Below are 1,384 nucleotides of genomic sequence, written 5' to 3' on the forward strand. Positions count from 1 at the left end.
CTGATAAACATTTCAAAAGTTGACTTTATCCTGATGAGACATGTATGTCATTCTTATGTCAGAGTAGTAAAATAATAAATCTATCCTTAAGATGCTACTAGGATAGTACTGTTATAGCAGTGATAACTTGTTATCAGCCAAAGATCAGGAGATAAACAATCAAGAAATATGTCCCCCTTTATATTAAACTTTTTCTTTAAAACATACCTAAGATTACACTTATATAATTGACAATTCTTGAAAACATATTAATGTATCAACTAATTTGCATGTTAGTAATTACATATAATTAAGTTTCAAAACTGCCATTTCTTCTATTCATATTTTTAATGTAAAATTACTATTTCATAACAATATTAATGTTACAATTAATTTAAATTCTAAAAATATGAAAATGTAAGCTATGCAAAAGATAGCATCTGGTAAAAATTCATGTAGAAGTCTCATTGTTCATTTAATTTATTTTTACATTTCATTATCACATTACTTTATAAAAGCTTTAACATGGATTTAAAGTGTTGAACATTAAATAGGGCTGGATTGTGACACATTACCAGATAAGAGAATATTTTTGTTACAGTTTTGAAGCAATTAAAGTGCTGAAAATTACTTAATGTGTTTTTGTTTTTTTGTGTAATTGCTTGTCCTAAATATTCTAGTATTTAATCTAGAGGCATATACCTAGAATATTTTTTCAAATATCTAACATAAATATTTCTAAAAATTAATGAATTTTAAAAATAACGAACTCTTAAAAAATATAAGTCTCAAATGCCATTATAGGTATGTGTGAAAATGCACAGTAATCTAACTCAAATTGTCAAAGACTTTTCCCTGACACTTATTCCTTTGAAGAACATTTGGCAAAGTTTATATATTACTTTTGTCTTATTTCTAATGTCAATTCCATACAAAACTAATAATATGTGTCAGAGAGATGACTTAAGAGCACTGACTGCTTTTCCAGAAGGTTTGAGTTCAATTCCCAGCAACCACATGGCGACTCACAACCATCTGTAATGGAATCTGATGCCCTCCTCTGGTGTTTTTGTAGAATCAGCAGTGTAGTCACAAAATAAATAACTAAATATTTTTTTAAAAAAATCTGATACTATTTTTCATGATGAAAATAAGAAAATACTACATAAGTTTCTCTACTACATATAATCAATCATGCACACATTTAAATATATAGAACTATAAAATATTTATAAACTAAATATACAGAAACTAAATAAAACCTAGATGATTCTAGGACCTAATGATCATATCATTCTAGGCAATTTTACACTTAGGTCAAATGAAAGTCAGTGTCCATAGTATGATACAGAAATTCTCCCTTATTTAATAATATATGCATCTTCCAACACTTGATAGACCATAT

This window comes from Apodemus sylvaticus, chromosome 8 (assembly GCF_947179515.1).
Source record: "Apodemus sylvaticus chromosome 8, mApoSyl1.1, whole genome shotgun sequence".
Lineage (NCBI taxonomy): Eukaryota > Metazoa > Chordata > Mammalia > Rodentia > Muridae > Apodemus > Apodemus sylvaticus.